At 33.8% G+C, this 20,912-nt stretch overlaps 1 long non-coding RNA gene across 1 annotated transcript; it reads left to right on the top strand.

Moving 5' to 3' along the window:
- Nucleotides 1-1,392: 1,392 nt before the first annotated feature.
- On the top strand, nucleotides 1,393-4,184 carry LOC140153419 (uncharacterized). The gene is made up of 2 exons (XR_011859107.1): nucleotides 1,393-3,677; nucleotides 3,733-4,184. It is a non-coding gene; the product is annotated as an uncharacterized lncRNA (long non-coding RNA).
- The last annotated feature ends 16,728 nt before the right edge of the window (nucleotides 4,185-20,912 follow it).

The following is a 20,912-nucleotide window of genomic DNA, read 5'->3' as shown; positions in this document are numbered from 1 at the left end:
TCACCATTGCAAAGATGTGGCATATTCTGGTATGTTTCAAGTGTTTTTCAGGTAGTCATAAACAAAATTCAATCTTTTAAGCAACTTTATCTTCAGTACTTACTGTAAGTTGTATTTCAAAGATACATTTTCCACTGTTAGCCACTTAAACCAAACTGCTGTGGAATTCCAAGTTGTTATTTCAAGTTCAATGCACAATTAAACCAAACTGTTGCTGCTCTTAATCTTACTATAAATAGGGGAATGTTGTGACTATGTGAGTGACTATGTGGGTGAGTTAATGAAAAGGCTCCGTCAGTTTCGATCCAAATGTCGCCAAATTTATACGGGAGATCGGGGAATATATGGGAAAACGGTCAAGAATTGGCCTCAAAATCAGTGAAAATGTGGTCCGTTGCTATCCTAGGTAAACTAAGAAAAGTAGTCAGTTGCTAAGCTAGCCATACGCAGGTGTCCCGCTAGTATTAATACAATGAGCTGATAGGCAATGAGTCAAAGAAGCCACCAATAATCACATTTATAATTATTTCCATATGTCTTGCAATTCTTGAGTTAAGGCAATAATATATCAAAACAAACATTTTGGGTGTTTTCACTATCCCGAGAAAAATCATACAAATGGGGCAAAAATGAAAACCATTATATCAAGCTTTAGGATCTCCTTTATAGACTCATACCAGTCCTTCTGTGTGTCAGCTTTATTTGTCTCTCAAACCCACATGCATAAGTATATTAAAGCTTGGCATTAGCAAGAATCGCGCACATTAACCTAATCCTGCGTGGCATATACACACACACAGAAGGGTGACACGATCGTGTTAATGCACTGATGGCACTCTCAATTTCAGACAAAACACAGTATAGATTTGGATGTCAATTGAAATGCTGCATTGGAGCTCAAAGTAGCAGCATTATGTAGTGACTTACCGTAGATTGAATAACTTCCTGGGATAACATCACGTTTACATTTCAAAGTGTTTGAGTTCCACGCATTAGAGTGTTTATATTTGAGCTCCATGCATTCAAAACCTGAAGAGTGTTTATGTTATTAAGTTCATTTTCTTTTTTCTTTTCTTTTCTGCAGAAGTCACTCATCTATTTGTGTGCATTGGCTCTCCTCATAGAAGTGGTTATGCCAGCACCAGGAGTATTTGATTTACAGGCATTTGAGGACAATGATAACACAGCAGACTTAGACGCCTTAGATTTAAACGATATGGCACGAGATAGGAGAAGTAAAACATGTCTCACAGAATGCTTTGCCTGTTCAAGAATGGTCTCCAGAATAAACCCTAGCCAATGCGTTAGCGGATGCCAAGATGGTGGAAAATCAATTAAAGGAACAGCAGCCAAGACATGGACCATCTGTTTTATGGCTCTTCAACGCCGGAAGTAATTCCTCAATTTTAGGTTTTAGAATTTTATTATTTATTTTCTGTTTTCATTTTCATGGTGAAATGTGAGTGTGTGTGTGAGAGAGTATATATAAATATATATATATATATGGAGTATTTTTGTCTCTCCAACCAAACCCTTGCATACTATGAACTAAGATTTTATGCTTCTGCATAGATCATTATTCACGTGGGTCATATTTTTGGACATTTTTGTGTACAGAAATGAATCTCTTTACATTGAGAATGGGTTCTTATTCTTTTCCTCAAACTATTTAATGAACGGTGGAAAGAGGTGCTTTAATATCTTAGTTCATAATATGATATTGCAATAGAGATTGCTATAATAACACATTTTGTAGAACACAAGATAATTTTGTGTTGATTGTATGACTGACATTTCATTTTTTCCCAACAAGTTTTGAATGCAGATTCTGTTGCCATAGGTAAACCACTGATTTCATTAATGTCACTGATCAATGTACCATTGGCTGGATAATGTTAACATAAACTCTCTATTACACACTCCCAAAAACAATCTACTATAAAATATCAATAACAAGGGATGCTCTAATTTCTCATAGCACCAAAGATATTTTTTCACAGCTATTTTGTTTTTATCAAATACTGTTTTAATAGATATATCATATATCTATAATATTATTGAAAATACATTACCAAAAAGTCTATAGGATGCAATATGTTAACAAGTACCTATTAACATTTCAATAAACCTCTTCTAATATAGGTTTCAGGTACTTGATTTACATTCAAATCAGTGGTTTACTTGTACAAATTAATGCGCTCAGATTGTAAGTGTTTACTGCTATAATAGTTGTATAACAACTAGGAATCTAATCTTGAATATCTACAAGGGGGTTTTAATGTTCAGGGAGGAAATGGACTGTTCCAGATGAAATTCATATACCCCCTTTTGAAGACATGAGCATCTCCCACATAGGGAGTGTGGATTTCAAATGGGGTTACCTGAATAGGTGACTCCATTTGAAATCTACACCCCCTCTGTGGGAGATTAAGGTTGTGTCCATATGGGAGATATGAATCTTAAATGGAATGGTCCAATGTTGCTTCCAAAATAGTTTTTGTCTTTTTTGTTTTTTGTGCATTGGAATATACACCATGCCTTGATATTTAAGATTCACTGTATTCTTATAAATTAAATATAATATCTAAAAGATCAGTACAGTATGCATGGTCTTTATATTATTAGGTGAATCAGAAATTAATATTTTGCAATCAATTTACCAAAATTGTAATATATATAAACCTAGGGAAGAATGGGTTGACATTTTAACAATTGTTGTATGTCAGAAATATTTTAATAAAAAAACACAATATGTAAGAAATAGATCATAATGCTATGTACATTTGATCTTGCCATTGTAAATGCTAAATTAAGCACTAAATTATTAAGTTGCTAAGTTATTGAAAATTTGTTTAAAAATGAACTAGTGGAATATCTTGTGCACCTTGCATTTCTGGTGTGTTTACTTTATAAAAAAAAACTCACAGTAATTAAACCATATTTGTATGTATAAAATATGTTCAACCTGAACTTAAGTTCATGTGTAACTCACACTATAAATAAATATTAAATGTTTACCAAATACAACCCCACACACAACTTAGGCTTTGTTGAGTCTCTCATCTATGGTTGTATATATTCATTACACTCATCAATTTGAAGACATGATATTGCAGGAATTTTAATAAATATAGACATTTTATGTGAACTATCGTACATGGTCAGAAACTCATGTTAATAATTCTTAAATGACAAGTCACAACAATATGTAAACTGAAATAATACTCCAGGATGCCAAAACAGGGATACTGTAATATATATTGTAATATTTACAATGTTGAAGCCAACTTATAAAAACAATATTATTGTTGTGTTTCAACATTGTCTATGTTTCCATTGCCAGCATATAATTTCAGCATTATAAAAAGAGAAGCAAAAGAACTTTAATAGGGTATTTAAACTGTAATACCAGGATACACTTTTTTCTAAGTTAAACCTGGAATTATACTATGCCTATGCAGTATAATCAAACCAAAGTACTTCTCTTTAATGAATTCACTGATGCATGGTTAATGATGAATATTATGTATCTTTAGGAGTGTTTAATACTTTGTGCAATACATTTGACACATTGGTCTGGTTCAAATATTTTCTATGTCATCTTACTAAATAATAAAGTTTTTTTTCTAAGTCATTTTTCTAAGTCACATTACAGTTGACATGTCAATGAAATTCTGGTTAATAAAATGGGCCTGTAACTCAACAAATAAAAGGAGTTACAAAACATTTTAGTTCAAGACATAAATACTTGGATTTTGTGTTCATATTCAGGTTCATCAACAGACCTGTCTGTTACATGTGGAGGCATTACAAAATAATCTTACAAAAACTATGATAATGACAGATTTGAATTAAGCCACTGTATGTACTGCTAAAATGAAACTATAATGATGATATACATAAAGAGTAGTAGTATAAAGCTAGAACATGAGTAGTTATTGTTATAAATGTACTTGCTTTGCTTTTAACCAAAGTTGAATAAGTTGAATATTTACCACCTTATCAATCAAAAGAATTACAGAATATAAGTTTGTGTTCCTGTTTTTAATCAAAAACAAAATGTACTATATTACGATATAGCTTAAGCGATGCAAAGATAAAATCATAGAGCTGCTTTTATTTTGTGTCCCAAAAGGGACGTATGTGTTGAAATAAACTGCTTGAAATCTGCAATTTGATAAAAAGTTTTCTCTTTGTGTTTTCTTTTCTGGTGAAATAGAGGAAAATGTTTTGTCTCAAGAATATTCTCTTTTAATGTAAAGAGTGAAAGAGTGATCCGAAATTAACATTTTTTCTCCTGTGCCTTTTTTTTTGCCCTATATATATAAAGTTGATTTAAATTAAAATCTAGTCAACTGGACTTACTATTTAATGAATGGTGACGTTTCACATCCTATCCTGGATGCTTCTTCAATCCGTCTTTTTGGATATGTTGTTCAGGAGGGTGTTTAGAGTCACTAGCAAGCAAAAACATTGGTATTCCATTTTTGTCTAGGTGCACCCATTTTGGTACTGACTTGTCTATTTTAACATCCTTCAAAAGTAAAATTGACCATATTTTTTAAAAGATGTGAAATCTCACTCACTCTTTTTGGAGTGCTCCCAGAGTGGTCTCTCAGATAGAGAGTATGTCAACAAAGTTATTCACTCATTCAAGTTAGTTATGTTTTTAACTAATTGCTTTGAAACCTATGACCATTCCCGTGACCACTCAATTAACTGCTGTCTTTAATTACAATTACCTTTGTTCAAACAGTTAACTAAGAATTACCTTGTGAAAATTCTTACTTGCTTTAGATCTTTTAAACAAGATCATCCATGAAGAGAAACATGCATTTCATTAAGGCTGCTACAGATACAAGTGCACTAGCAGTAGCAGGAGGATGTTTCTCCTTTTCCTACCGGGTGTGTTTAGACAGATTCCTCTGAGGAATAATGCTGTTGGGTTTATCACCTTGCTACAAAGTCAGTCTGTTTACCATCTAAGCATTAGCTGATAGTACCTATACCTTTATAGAGATGAGAAACAGAGGCTAATTACCTCACTCAAGGACACTACATTGTAGCTCTCTTGTTTTGCTTTCTAGCTTAATAGGTTACTTTGTACTGTGCTCACAAGCAAGCAATACACATATCCTGGGTTTCTCTAGCGGAAGTCAGTTTGTGCTAAAATTCTTTCCCACAAGGTATAATTGAAGACCGAATTAAATAGACTAGTTTGTGTCTGACGTCAGGGCAGAGGCACAACATGATTGGTTGCTGACCTGCACAGTACAGCAATTTTGGTCTGGTTGACAGGACGTCATACGCAAGCTAGTCTTTTAATCTTAATTCGGTCTTCAATATTAATAGGCATATTGCATAACAATAGATACAGTTCAGAGGTTAATTCATCTCCTTTGTTATGCAATACGCATATTGTATTGGGGGATGAAATTTCAGTATAAATCAACATCCGGTAGAGAAACACAGGATATGTGTATTTGCCTACTGGAATATCATGTCACACTGTTCCTATTATGGGTTCGCACATTGTGATTTATTCCATGAGGGACACATCAGATTAAAATTACAACCCTGACAGTTCACCCCACACTGGTGTAGTGGTACAGAAAATACCAGGGTACGAGGTTCGATTCCCAGTCCTGACCTAATATTGTAAATTAACTCATATTGACTTTTTTTAGAGAAAAGTAAAGAAAGCAGTAGTCCAAGATAGAATGTTCTATAAAGTACACTATTTAAACAACTCTTTTTCACCTTCAAATAAAAAAGGAGGAGGAAGAAGAAAAAAGACATATACTCCCAGATGCACAATTCATTTGAAACAGCAGATCAACTGACTGATACCAGCCAGACTAATAAGCTGTATGCTGATCTGTGTTAATTCCCCTCAGTCATCATCACGAGCATCTTATTTACAATTTGACTCATAGATTAACCTATGTAGGGACTATTCTTTATCACATCATCTCATTCTTCCAAGAATTCCCTGATTTGATCACATCATATCTTGAATTAAAGATGGCAGTGAGCTTAAGGGATGGGGTATGAACGTTTGGACAGTATTTATTGTGGGACATTAGAGCACTTCAGACATATCGAATTGCATTCTGAATACGAAGAATGTCCTTCTGATATCAAATAATTTTGATTTTTTGAAATTCGCAATGTAATACACATTTTATGGCAAATGATTAAAAATTGATATTTTGGATATTTAACAGTACTCGAAGTAAACTTTATAAATCTGATGATATGTACTCAAAGTGTATGTAGGTGGGATGAAAAGCCGACGATCAATTGAAAAATTTTGACCTTTCGTATTGAAGATATGGATTTCTTTCCCAAAACACAAAAAAAATAGGTCTTTTTGGGAAAAAAAATCCATATCTTCAATATGAAAGGTCAAAATTTTCAATTGATCGTCGGCTTTTCCTCCCAGCTACATGCATGTTAAAAATATATCATTAGATTGATCAAATTTACTTCGAGGACTGTTATATATCAAAAATGTGAAAAATATCAAATTTTAATAATTTGTTATAAAATTTGTATTATATCGTGAATTTCAAAAAATCAGAAAGACATTCTTTGTATTCAGAATGCAATTCGATATGTCTGATGTGCTCTCATGTCCCACAAAAAATACTGTGGAAACACTCAAAACGCTCATTCCAGATCCCTTAAGTAACTCCTTATGAGTCTGGAAAGTAGACATACTACAACTGCATATTGTGGTGCAAGCATTATGTATCATCAAGATAAGCAACAAATCAGTGTTACAGTTAAGATTCTAGGTTTATTTTCTAGAACTGAAGTATTGTAAAAATAAAAATTAACTCCAGTGATTGCATGGCTTCTTACAAGAGTGACCCACCCTTATTAAAGCAATAATGTGTGATTTGCATAAAAAATTGATTCCTATTTAAATGTTTGTTTTCACTGATCACATTATCCCCTTTTAATTTTGAGCCAAACAAATGAGGTATAACAAAGAAAATTGTGATTTCATTCCAGCGCCTACAATGCGTGTACTACGCTCACCAATCGTAACATTTAATACTGCACGGAGCATCGCGCTCGATGTGTGTACACATAAGCTGACATCCACGGAAGATGTTAGCAAGCAGTCGATCGATGAACTCTGAATAAAACCGGGTCCACCCGGTTTTAATATAAAAAGTTAGATTTTACTGTTATTAAAGCACTTCAGGCTTAGTCTTTTACATGGTATTTTAGTACACTACTGGGGATTATAATTATGCAAAAAGTAGAAATCCGAGTAAAAATGAGGGCGTCGCTGTGAAGCAAATCACACATTATGGCTTTAAGTTGGGATGCTATACTTTTAAAACCTCCAACATTTGTTGTTTGATTTATGCAGGCAATACAAAATAAGAAGCAAGAGTCATTTGTAGTTCCAATTTAACATGAAATACAAAATCAAAAAATTCCCATACTAGCATAAATAATATCTTAAAGCTGTAAACCCCAATAAAAAAGTAAACTTACAATTGCAAAACCAGAAGGGACAGGTCATAGCATGATTCATTTGGGGTGGTGGGACGGGCCTTTTTTTTTTCTTCCAAAATTTGGCAAGTTTATGAAATTGGCAAAATGCCAACAAACCTTTGTAGTTGGGGTTTTGTGATAAAAAAAATGAATACGTCAGAAACACTTTTTAGAGAAAGAAAAGAATTGAAACTTGGCAGGTATTTTTGTTTTATCAATATACACACTTGACAAGATTTATGTATTCATACATATCCGTTACAAAATCTGCAACTCAACATTATTTTGTTTGGATATCTGGAATATTAAATAACAGAAACAGGTTGAAAGAGGAAAATGCCCTGTAGAATACTTTAACTTAGCATTTTCAGCAAAACAATTTATTTATAAAAATTTAGATGTATAGTAACCATTTGGGTATTAATCATCATCAGCTATAATCCCACCTTCTGTTTACAGCATAATATAAACAATGATACACCAAGCACATTAATCATTTGGCTTCATAGAAACATTCTTCAATTAAAGTGCACTACACTTACATAGAAACATGGTTAAGTGGATAAGGTCCTGGGTTTGGTTTCCAGTGGAGGCAAACATCATTAACGATTACCTGCTCTCTATATTACTGCCTATGGAGGGCAGATTAGAGTGGATTACAAAAACAGTGCAGCCAGTACAACATCATGGCTCTGAAAAGAACAGTTCAAAGTAGAGTGGCTCCAGTCTTACTGAAGCGTCGGTGGCTCTGAATGGAGCAGTTCAAAGTAGGGTGGCTCCCGTCTTACTGAAGCATCGGTGGCTCTGAATGGAGCAGTTCAAATTAGGGTGGCTCCAGTTTTACTGAAGCATCAGTGGCTCTGAAAAAGGCAGTTCGAAGTAGGATGGCTCCAGTCTTACTGAAGCATCAGTGGCTCTGAAAAGAGCAGTTCAAATTAGGTTGGCTCCAGTCTTACTGAAACATCAATGGCTCTGAAAGGAACAGTTCATAGTAGAGTGGCTCAAGTCTTACTGAAGCATCAGTGGCTCTGAAAAGAGCTATTCAAGTGGACTGATACTTGTATGTGTAGGTGTTACAAGCCCAGTCAGTCTGTTTAATCAAAATCCTGTTTCTGGTAATATCCTGGTCAGACCAGATCAAAAGATGGTTTCATTTAGTACATATTTACAGTTACTTATGAACAATAACCCAGATAATATTTCTATAAAGGGTGAAGTCAGCACACCCTAGCCTTCCCCTCTGGCTATGCATGTCACATGATAAACTCTATAATGAATTGCATTTTTTAAAGGACTGTTTGGATGGAAATGAGTTATAAATATTTCACCTTCCTCGTTTTTACTGGCAATTGTTTGTAAAAAATGTTGAGTTTATGGATCCAGTTTCCCTCTATTTATTTCATATGATATTATATTCATTTATAGTATAGTATAATATTGACATGAATGCTATGTTACAAATATTTAAATTGTAAAATATCTACAATTATTTACACATTTAAATTTTTATAATATACTATGCATGAATCAACAACCAAATACGGAGAAAATATTAATACAGTATTTGAAGAGCTTATTTCCAAACTGTGTTAAGTCCACAAACACATGTCTGATTTACCTGTGCGATATTGCAATAGATTGTGACGCTAAGAATTATAAAGATGAGTCTTGAGCATTGCCTTATAACTGTCCACAGAGGGGGCTGATTTCAGAGATAAAGGAATACTATTCCATATTACAGGGGCAGCAACCGTGAAAGACCTTCGTCCGTATGATGTGGATGATTTGGGCTGCTTCAGCAGTCGCATGGAAGCTGATCTCAACGAGCGTGATGGCACATATTCCTGAAATTCTGTTATGTAACGCGGGGGAAGGCCGTGCAATGCATTGTAACTGAGAAGTAGTACCTTGAAGGGGATTCTACTGTTCACTGGTAGTACTGGCGTTATGTGCTGGTGTTTCTTGACTAGGGCAACCATTCTTGCGGCCGTGTTCTGTACCTGCTGAATCTTGCGGAGCTCACATTCAGGAAGTCCAAACAGTACACTATTGTAGTAGTTCATACAGCTTTTCAAACTACACCTTACTTTTGATGTTTTTGAGGTGCAATTGTGTAAGCATAAAGTGCAAGAGAATTTCTGAACATGCATCATGGGGACTTCTTATTTCTAGTCCAATAAATCAGTACTTCACTGTGGACGTTTCGATGTCTACCAGCTTCACTTGTAAACAGAAGATTGCCACAACAACAATGGTGTAGAAAAGGGAGGCTGGTAGACTTCAAAATGTACATGTGAGTACTGATTGATTGGATGAGAAAAAAATTCTGCTTATTTAGTGCAGCCACGGCTGTTTGATGGCATGTAAAACTACATCATTTCTAAGAAAAGGTCTGAGCTAGTATCTAAATGTCGTCATGGATACAAACCAGCCAACCGTGCTAAGAAAAAATAAGACTGTGTGATCATTGTCACATCATTCCACCTGATGATTGCTACATGCTTGTAGCATGAAACTCGGAGTAGTGGCCATGATGTGTTAATTAAACTTATTTAATTATTTTATAATTAGCTCTATTGACAGTAATGTTAGTATTGAGCACTCTTGTATAGGGCCTATGATAACTTTTTCATTGGATAAAAATATATGTGTATATATTAGTGTGATAACTGTTGATATTGTCCAGGTCTAGAATTGAACAGTATATAATGTTTTGTTAGGAAACTTCATAAATGATCACATCAAACAACCGTATCATTATCAAAGTTGTATTACAATTTCACTCCACTCCCCCCTCACTTTGAAAGTGTATTGCAGCAGCCTAATTTTGGAGTGCAATACAGCTTACTGCATAAAATCTCCCACCAAATCCCCTACTTTTACCAAGTAAAACTTCTAAAAACAAATTTGACTGAATTTCAGCATATTTGTTGCTCAATGCCCCTAGGAAAAAATTAATCGGGCACTGTCATTGTCATGTTACAAGTTCATTCAAATGGGAATAGGATATAGAAATTCTAATATTGCTTTATATCCTGTACAATGTGATCTTTGAATGGTTTTGATCAAATAAATATCACGCAATATGTTATCGAAATACTGTCCTCCAAATGGATTAAATTTATATCAGATCTGATTCAAACAGTTGATTCAATTGTCATTCTGAAAGACTTGTGGCTATGCCTAGGATTCAAAACAATCTTGATGGTTTATTGCATAGGGTATTTACTGAGTGAGTGCAAAGGATCTTATCATGCCCCTGTAGTAATGCTGCTGTGAAATAACAAGACAAATGCAGTACTTGAGTACTAAATTGTGTAAATGGAATTTAGATGAAGCTCAGTACAGGAGTTCACTTTTTGTCTTTTGAGTATGACTTGAAGGGCTTTCCTCCTCTTCTAGTGGGTTAATAATTGCCTCCATGATGATGATCCTTATAATGACAGGTGCAACCCTTTATAAGAGAAGATGAACCAATCATACACTTGGAATATGTGACTAGTTCCAACAAAGCGAGGAGAATGTTGACAGATCTGAATTTGTAATGAAAATCTTAAAAGATACAAACCAAACAAATTGTCACATTGAGCTCTTGTGTTTTTGGATGTGGTATTTGTATTACTAATATCAAAGCACAGAAAAAAAAAAGGGAAAAAAAAAGAAAGAAAAAAAAACTAAAAAGAGGATTAACAAATCCATAATTGCCTACTTAAATGTATTGAGCTCCATTCGGTGCTGTAGTTCTCAAAATTACATTACCTTTAGTGTCATTTTCAGTACAAAGAAGTACCAAATATGGAACATGAGTACAATGGCCGGCATATTACCAATGCAAAGTTATTAACCTCATTCATAACCAATATTAATATTGAACTATAATCTAGTCAAATGTCTAATTTTAACATTTTGGCATTGTTCTGGGACTGATTTTCTAGCTTATTGTCCAAACAACAGAACTCAGAAAGAGTAACATTATGCTACTTGTTCCTGCTATTGTTGAAATGGTAAAAAATCTCCCTCAAAAGCAGCATTTACAGTCTATGTCAAGCACAAATAACAGCACCATACACACACAAAAAACCCTAAAAGTCCAAAAACAAAACCCAATAAACCCAAATGGAGAGTTAATACCAGTGTGTATTTGTTTTTGTTTGGCCTCATTCAACCGATCCTAATTTTGCCAAATGTGAAAAAATTTTCTTCTACAAAAAAAATACCGATCCTAATTTCTGAAAATCCAGAAACACTAAATTTTCCAGTCTATATTTTTACATTTTAATTGACTAAATATACATGCTTTTAAACAAAATTTACCACTTAAAACCTTTTTTTTTCAAACCAAGTGAGGCCAAACGTACAATTTCTTTTTTTTTCCGGCCTTATTTATATATGAGATACAACAACCTTGTACTTTGGTATGCTAAAACCTTAATTGAACCTAAGTGGACTTTTTGCCCATCCACTGACTTCCTTAGGGCAAGTCATCTGTCATTTTGATTTCCCATTTACATTTGTCAAAACTAAGAGATAAGTAACAAATGTGGGGCACGTACATATATCCAATTATATCTATTATGCCAGGCATTTGTTGCCTTTAATTTAACCTAATATATATTGAAAGTACTAAATGAAAGTTCACAAGAACTACATCATGATCCTTACTGGGGTTGCCATGTATAATGCCTTAATCTATCCACCAAATTTTAAGGTTGTAAAGTTCATCACAAAGCCAGGAGAATCATTTTGATGAGAACATGTGTTACATGTACCCAAAATGAATGGTTAGCCTCTATTTGTGTAAAATTATTTACACTAATGTTGGATATCGTGATCAATAATATTTGTATGATATGCAGTTCAATACCACCACAACCCATAATACTTACAAATTCAGAATAATGGGTTAGAATATGCATGATGTGAAGCCTTCGTAAACACAGCTGCTAAAATAAATTAAGGTTTTGTACATCATTTGAAATGCATCATGAATCTGATTATCAAAACTATATCATATAATTTTCTGTTCTAATATAAGAACATCTTTTATGTACCTAGTGTATCATTCATGAATCAACTATTTGTTTAGTAATATTCATGTCCCACCGGCACTACAACCTACATAAAATATATTCAAGCCATGGACCATTTCCCCTATCTGTTATATTATTCACACCAATTTGATCCAAACAGTAGTATCTGAATAACCAATAACACCCACAAATGCACATGGGATATTGTATTTCTTAGGTTTGTATTTATTTCAAATCTGATGTATGATATAATATGTCTGCAATCTGATATAATTATGTAAAAAGTCAAAAGGTTAATAAAATAAGTTAGTAATGATCTAAGTGGATTTACAATATAGAAATAGATATTCAAGTGATTCTTGGGCTTCTATGTATTTCCAGAGGGGGAGGGGGTACTCAGTACAAAAGACCATATGGGGTTGTGCCGCAAACATGGGTAGCATTTTCGGCCATTTGGTATATCAATGACCCCCTTTTCAAAGCCAATTTTATTATATGTATGGGTCCTTTTTGTACAGGTTTCTAATATTTTTTGGAAAATAGCCCAATTTTGTCTCAATCTAGCTAAAATTTTTGACATTTCTCCCAAATTGTTGGAAAAATTTGTAAAAACCAAGACAATTTGGGTTATATTCGGCCGAAAATTTTGCCTTTTGGTATATCGATGGGTCCAAATTTCTTTAAAAATTGGTATATTGATGGGTCAACTTTCAAATTCTCAGTGGAACCTCCCTACCAAAACCAAACTTAAGTACCACCCAGGATGTACATTTGGTGTTGATTTTAAATTGGGACACGGGGCTAGCAAACCTTGATCTAATATTGTCAGAAAGTCAGCTAATTAAAATTGGAAGATTCAAATAATTCTTATAGCACCCTAATATATGCTAAGGTATCAAAATTTGTTTGTTTCCCACAATTAAAACCCAGGGACAGTTTGTTCTACTAAAAAAGTACTAAATACATACAGAGAAAATAGACATATTACACAAAACAAATAAAAGCAAATAAAAACTTGGTGCCATCCGGCACCAATGTATGTATCGCACACTAAAAATTTATGTATATCGCTTAATGGGCTATTTAGATGCACATAAAGAATATAGTAAGCAATCTAATACAGGCCATCAGTCAAAGACCTATTCACCGCACCTGGATTGAAACTGGTTTGCTGCAAAGTAGTGAAGTTCTGCATCTAATGCATCTACACAAACGTTGGTGCTGTTTAATTGGTTGAGATTCACATCATATGATATAGGGTTGTATTTATCCATACCTGTGAAATCAAAAATGTTGTTCTCTTCCTATTTTACTCTGACTGCTAGCGGTCAAAGCAAAATATAATGTGAATTGCCCATCCCTAACATCGATACTGTCACAGATATAGATAATACCTAGATAACTAAAGGACCAATCACAGTACAGGACGAGCTAGTTGGAGGAATGGGCGGCTATATGCAAATTAGGAGATTGATGTTTAGAGTTTTTGACAAAATTATTTGTGCTGAAAATGACGAACATTTTCATACATATAACTAAAGGACCAATCACAGGACGAGCTAGCCAGAGGAATGACAGCTATATGCAAATTAGGAGATTGATGTTTAGAGTTTTTGACAATATTATTTGTGCTGAAAATGACGAACATTTTCACTTTTATTTCCATTACTGTTATATTGTGATAAACCATATAGCTGCAGTGTTTGTCAAATATGTTAGGAAAATATTTAAATCAATGACACCATGTTGACATTGGCTAAATAAGCTGTATTTCACTCGCAACAGTGACAGTCACTGACAGTTCTTGGCGCAATTTTGTCTTTTAAATTTTCACAGTGGTCTTGACCTTGTGAGGCTATTGAGTAGACTTTTTACCAGTCGTTTTGTTTTTGTAACAACAGTTCGCACTTTAAAAGTGAACTTTGATATACTGGTGTGAAACTTTCTTGCCAAAAGCCTCCAATGGTACTTCCTGTTTCTTCTAATCGTGTGGTTCGGCGGTGCCTGAAAACAGGAGGGATCAGGACACAGGGCACAAGCTTAACTGCCTTGGATACTGTGATGTGATCACTGGGGTCTATCACACAATTCATTATGGCACAGGCTTTGACAAGGATTTTTTTATTTGGTAGAATCCGCTTTCTTCCAAATGTTCATGTTCATCAATTTCTGCTATATTTCATGTGTAATTACAGATATATTTTCATACATTGTAGATCACAGGTTCTTTGCATAAAATAGTTTTCAGCCATTACCTCTCTTCAACTCAGAAATTTCAATATGTTGAAGTAAAATCTGAATAGTTTATCACTCCAGTCCGATACATTAAGAACTTTGAATATCAAATTTTCAGACAAACACAAAAATAAAAATGTATTTTTTCTTCTGTATTTGAAACAATACAGTTGAGTTTCAGATTAGTTTTTTCTTCCTAAAATTGGTGGGTCTGCAGGTGTTTCAGAGTCCATTGGGGTTACAGCATGCAAACTTCTGTTTGTGCCTACTACTGTAAAGAAATACACTAAACCTTAATAGCAAACAATTGAATTTGAAACAACAATTTGTGTTATATTTCCCTCATCTTGGTCATTTGAACTATTTCAGGTGTTAAATTCTGAGACTTATTACATTGCCTTTTGACATTCATAGAAATTTAGAACAGTTAAATGGATCACAACTGTGAACAAGTTAGAAGCATGAATTTCAAATGATGTATAGGATGCCGTGACATTTAATCTTCACACAACATGTTTACCAACTATTTCCAAATTATAAGAATCATGTAACTGTACCAAGCTTGCTCTTTGACTTGATACAGACAACACACTGGTTGGTGATTCAGATTAATGTTTTATTACTTTGAAATTATACATCATCTCACTGGCTGTTACAATTAATTTGAGATGACAAAGTATAACACATTGCAGCTTATTTTATGTAGTGTGATATGCCCTGTCTGCTACAAGTCATTCACCTGTTTGCACAACTAATTTTAAAGTTATGGTTTACAAAAGTTACAAAAGTTGGGGTTTTTAAAATTTCCTCATTCCCTTTCCCTAAGAAAATCATGAAGTATGCTTTAACTAGAAAGGAACATGAAAACTGGACAGTGATAACAAAGAAATTGAACCCATTCATTTAATCAATAACAATCAGTGTGATTCAAATCATATTTTACTTTCATCTAACAATGTGACCAAATTACCAGTCCTGATAACATAACCTACATCTTTGTTAAGTTTTCTAAACCAGTCTGCTATCCGTACAAAAACTAATAGACACCAGGTATTGAGTTTGACAAACAGCATGCTAACATTTCCTGCACAACCCAATTTACTATTGTAGCTTCTTATAATGGATAGTGACTTGAATTACACCTGCTAGTGACTTGGCTGTCCAACATAAACCACTGCAGTGTCTCTACCACTTAGATAGCTGTATAAAGTGCTTCCTTAGCCCACAAACTCCTTGTCCATTAACTCTATAAATGATTGAGGTTATTTCAAGAGAGAGCGAGAGGGAAATAACTCATTTACATCTAGGCTAAGAATTACTTAATATTGAAGTAAACAAGTTTTCAGACTAGAATTCTGTGAATTGTTGCATGATATCAATAATCTTGTGGATTTCTAGCGACAATGTTGCTTTCACAACAGGATACATTTGCTTTTTGTCTATAATTATCTGCACAATTCCTTTGCTGATGTATATGATAAGCAATTTTATTCAGAATAATATAACAAAGAAAATACAATGAAACAAAAGTGATTGCTACAATCTGTGAAAAAACTGCTGCCATACCCAGACCTATTTCCCTGTAATATCCCCTATCATCCTTTAATCTAATGTTGGTGTGGGCTATACTATCTGCATTTTCACCTTGTTCCCCAACATTGAATGATGGGGGTGGGAAAGGGCATTGGGTAGGGTAAAGATGCAGTTTTAAAAGTCAATACCTTTGATCATGATGTTTTGCACTGCAGCATAGATAAACTTGACAAAATTACGGTGGGGTGGCAACTTATTCCTTTGCAGAACAATTGATTCTTGATTAATGAGCAGTATTATTGCAAGACTTCCATAATTAGGGGTGGTGAATGGTATTGGGCTAGAATTGGGTGTCCTAAGATAAACTATCTGGAAGTAACTGACTGGAAGCAATTTTCATCCCCGATAATATGGTTATGAATCACATCAAACTGAAAATAATGCATGCTTGCAAAGTTAAACATAAATATAAATAACATTTGGTCTTATTTGCCAAAAGGGATAAATCATCAGAATACAGTTCCGGTTCAAAACTTTGTAACTAGGTCAGGTGACAATAGAATGGTTTTAGGATTCTGATGATAAAAACATTATTGGATGCTAAAAACACCCAATGGAGTGCAAAAATTGCACTTTTACAACATGAAACGTGGTTAATTATGATGAAACAATCCACAACCACAAGTGTACTGATATTTATGGCATCTATTATGACATGTTGTATGTTATATGAATAATAGCTAGTTCATATAGATTCCTTCAAGCACATGATCTCATATGACAGGTGCTAACAATACCCCGGGTATGTTTTAAGTGTCCTTTCTTAAATAATAAACATTGTTTACCTTTACCAAATGTCATTGATCACTCTGAATGGCACTATGACAAACACTTCCGTAATGAGGTTGTGTGTTAATTCTAATTTACTGCAAAATTCCTACTACCAATTTAAGAAAAGAAAACCCATTTGCCAGCAATATAATGGTCATTAGTATCTTGAGTATCAGAAAAAGGGTATAATTATACACGACCCATCACAAGTAAATGAGACACATCATTGCCTGACAATGGCATATTGTGAACTCTGATTAACTTCAACCATATCTTGTAAAAGAAAATGCCAAAAATGAAAATAGGTATTCCATGTGTTGGGAAAATGTGAAATAAAAAACAGAAAGAATGTTGTTGAGCTTTGGGTTTGATATCAAAGAGGAAAAATACATTAAATATTAAAACTGTTCTTGAAGATGAATTCATTTTGGAGACAACATGTTACATGGGCATGGAGAAAATGTTGTGAATTCATTTGTTTTCCATTTTTATACCTTGTAAACAGAATGTTCTATTTCTTTTCTTTTTTTCTTTTTTTTGAATAAATATCCAATTAAGCTTTATGCAAGGTCTACTGTTTTCACCTGTCAATTAAATTATTTATGATAACATTAAAAACAAGGAAACCACACATGGATTATTAACATGAACAAGTTATTTCACAAAATATTAAGGCTTATGTTGACCAAATCATTCATATTGACAGCATGTAGGAAGTTAGCACTTAAACACGCAACTCTTGTGGTTAATCTTTAATATCGTTATCATGAAATCTTGGTATCATGAGCAAACACTGATTAATGAAAAATAGTACTAATGGTGTCCACTTAATAATTTATCTTTCCTGATATTTGCTTTCATGTTCTATATAGACTTGTGGGATTTTAAAATGTGCAAAACAAATTTGTATCACCAATACCGCTGTAAATTTCTAATAGGATTTGTCTGAATATAGAACATCCTCTGGATAATTGTGAGTCAATATGCAACAATTGGAAAGGGAAAACATCAAATCTGAACATGATATTCAAATTTTATAATATGAAATACAGATTTTGAGGTTGGTTTACATCACATAGTTTTATTTACTTGGTAGTCTAACAGACTAGTAGTTTATTGTTTTTGTTTTTGCATTTTCTTCTTTATCGATAGATAACAAAAAATAATAATTTCAAGTTAATTTTCCATTTTATGCAGGTGTGTATGTGTACCACACATAAATCCTTACCTGTCCTCTCCCTTTCCCCACCAATAGACATTGGTGAATAATTGTCATGAATAATCAAAATGTATCATTGTTTCTCTGTTGATTGGAGGGAGAATACAAATAATTACATTATATGTAACCAGATCTTATCCACTCAGGCTAAAGTTGGTAATTTTGAAAATTGACTTATTAGGCAAAAAAAAAAGGTTTGTCTCAAAGCTCGTGCACGCACATGTAAAATCGCGCGATTTGAAAAAAAAGGAAATGCAGAAATTTCCACAAAAATTTTTTCCATTTTTTCCGGAAAAATTTGGCGAAAATCAGATTTTTTTTTGTCTCAAAATACCAAGTCGGGAATAAAAAAAAAGAAAAAAAGAAATCGCATTTCGCATTTGGTTTCAAACAACTCGTGAGCTTTGAGACAAACCTTTATTTTCTTTTGGCCTTACCATTACTAACTTGCTCAGTACCTACACTTACTGATGTTGAATCCCAGGTCTCTTGAATACTTGTTTACAAATTTATGAACTTTCTATACATCCATTTTCTTATGTTTTTTTTCTCCTTATTTTTGCCTATATGCTAGATTCATTATTGTCGACTTCAGCCTGATTGGGCCCAATCTGGTCACATATTCCAAGTGTTTACCAAACACATATTTTGTGCACATTGTAGTATCACCATGATTTTAGGCTGTGACATGTTTAGTAATGTGACAACTTTCAACAACAACAACATGGATTTGCACACTATGAAATAAACTATTTGGTATTATCCACAAATTAAAACCCATTGTATCAATTTTCAATATCCTATTAACACACTTGTCATCCCTAAAACAACAAGAACTGAAATGGATACAGCCACAAAGTTATTTGAATACATCGAATTTGATTAATAATCCCTGATATACACACACTACAGAACAAATAAACCAGTGTGATTCAAATATACTCTTAAGGTTAAACACAATTGATTTTCAAGGCTTGATTCCAGAGGGGCGTAAGTTAATAATGGAAACAGCCATGCAGAAAAGAATGAACTCACGCATCTGAACTAGGGCCACGGACAAACCGCGGCTCGTGAGTCATCCTATATATATGTTGCAGGGATAGGGAAGGGGCGACCATGATAGGATCATATGGGCTGATGGTGGGGGGGTGATTGTTGGCAGCAGTTTTAGGCAATTTTCCTTTGGATTTTCTAAATTTTCAATTTTTAAAATTATCCTGGATGATATCTGTCGTGAAATAAATCAATGCTTCTATAGGCTATAATAGGCCAAGTATGCCTATTTATACCCTGATTATGCAATATATAGGCCTACAACAATAACTACAACAACAGTAACAAAACCAACAACCAATATTTTGTTAATCTAATTTGTAAAAAAATATATTTATAAGCCGCGCCTATTAGACTAGTAAGTAGTATAGCCTAAAAATTCCTGAATTATATAATGAAAAAAAAACGGGCAAAAACAATCAATCGCTGCAGTCAGAAAGAAAGAAACGAACAAGAAAAAAGAAAAAAGTGAGAAAAAAATAAAATAAAATAATTGGAATGGACCACATAGGGACTCGAACACGTACCAAAGTTTTCCAGCTCAAAACTATTAATAGTACTATTATATAGTCGGACGTAAGTCCAGCGCGCTAACCGACTGAGCTACTGAGTGACCTGTGAAATCGATTGATCTCAAACTGACTATTTAATTATGGAATAGTGCAATACCAGGCTCTTATGATAAACAATCTCATCACCGCTGTAAATGTCGGAGGTATCGATGGCGAAAAACCTCGATTTTTGCAAAAGTAGCTTAAATTTGGAGTGAAATTCAAATGGTAAAGGAATCGACATACTTTTGAGAAATAATGTAGGCAGTTAGAAATCAAAATTAACGTTCCACAATCCAGATATCGATAATGTAACATAACAGTGTTTTGTGGTACAAGATTCTCGAAAATTGTCCCCAAAAACGGGCTAATAAAATTTAATCTGTACTGTATTTGGTTCTTCCCCATGGCAACATTATTTCTTTGGTCGATTTGAAGTACAATACAAAAAAGGAGAAAACAATCACTCGGCGTGGTTTTATACGGAGCGAATATTTGAAAAAAACTGCATGGAACGTGTTTTTGATCTTGTGAACATGGTGCATAAAAATGATTTAAACAGAGGATTTTCAAACGGATTCTAAAAATTTGTATAAACACACAAAAATAATGTTAAGATACATCCATGCACCAACATTTGACTCACTGCGATATTTGATTGCTGAGAAAACGCGGTTTTAGAGAACAACTTTATACGTCTTTTATACGTTTTTTATACGTTTCTTCGTGTAACCTTAAAATCAATGAGGGATATTGGCGCATGCAGCTGTAAAACACTTCTTATATTACCAATAACTTTGAACCTGATACTATAATAAAGAGTTGTGCGTCACCTTATAGATTTGCGTCAAGAATAATGTTCTGCTTCTTATGCGCTAATAATCATTTTGATTGAATGGCAATAATATTGACCTACATTACCATTTCTTTCACAGATTTGTGATA

This window comes from Amphiura filiformis, chromosome 5 (genome assembly GCF_039555335.1).
Source record: "Amphiura filiformis chromosome 5, Afil_fr2py, whole genome shotgun sequence".
Taxonomy (NCBI): domain Eukaryota; kingdom Metazoa; phylum Echinodermata; class Ophiuroidea; order Amphilepidida; family Amphiuridae; genus Amphiura; species Amphiura filiformis.
Note: the sequence above shows the minus strand (reverse complement) of the source record. Positions and strands in the feature narration are given on the sequence as shown.